This window comes from Pteropus vampyrus, unplaced genomic scaffold, assembly GCF_000151845.1.
Source record: "Pteropus vampyrus isolate Shadow unplaced genomic scaffold, Pvam_2.0 Scaffold238, whole genome shotgun sequence".
In the NCBI taxonomy this organism is placed as follows: Eukaryota; Metazoa; Chordata; class Mammalia; order Chiroptera; family Pteropodidae; genus Pteropus; species Pteropus vampyrus.
In genome coordinates this window covers 743819-744811 of record NW_011889019.1, presented here as the reverse complement: position 1 = coordinate 744811, position 993 = coordinate 743819, and positions in this window count along the sequence as shown.

The following is a 993-nucleotide window of genomic DNA, read 5'->3' as shown; positions in this document are numbered from 1 at the left end:
TGAAATATTCAAAGTGATGAAAAGCAAGAACCTGCAACCAAGACTACTCTACCCAACAAAGCTATCATGTAGAATCAAAGGACAGATAAAGAGCTTCTCAGACAAGAAAGAGCTAAAGGAGGTCATCATCATCAAAACAGTATAAGAAATGTTAAATGGACTTCTTCAAGAAGAAGAAAAAAAGATCAAAAATATGAGTAATAAAATGGCAATAATTACATATCTATTAATTACATATACTTTAAATGTAGATTAAATGCTCCAGTCAAAAGGCATAAGGTGTCTGAATGGATAAGAAAACAAGACCTTTACATATACTGTCTACAAGAGACTCACTTCAGATCAAAAGATGCATATGGACTAAGAGTAAAGGGATGGAAAAAGATATTTCATTGAAATGGAAACAAACAAAAAGCTGGGATACCAATACTTATACTAGACAAAATAGGCTTTAAAACAAAGGTTATAACAAGAAAACAAGAAGGACCCAGTAATCTCACTTCTGGGTATTTACTCAAAAAAACCCAAAATACTACTTCAAAGGGACATGTGCATTCATTTGTTCACTTCAGTATATTTACAATAGCCAAGATATGAAGGCAACCTGGGTGTCCATCAATGGATGAATAGATAAAGAAAAGGTAGTACATATATGCAATGGAATATTACTCAGCCATAAAAAAGAACAAAATCTTGCCATCTGCAACGACATGGATGAACCTAGAGGGTATTGTTCTGAGTGGAGCAAATCAGACAGAGAAAGACAAACGTCATATGATTTCACTTATGTGTGGAATCTAGAGAACAGGATAAACAAACAAAACGAAATCATAGATACAGAGAGCATTTTGATAGCTTTGGATTTGGGTAAGGAGTTGAGGGGATAGGTGAAGGGGAGAGGAGATTAGGAGGTATAAATCGGTAGTAACAAAATAGTCATGTAGATGTAGAGTATGTACAGCATGGGAAATATAGTCAGTAGTATGGAAATAA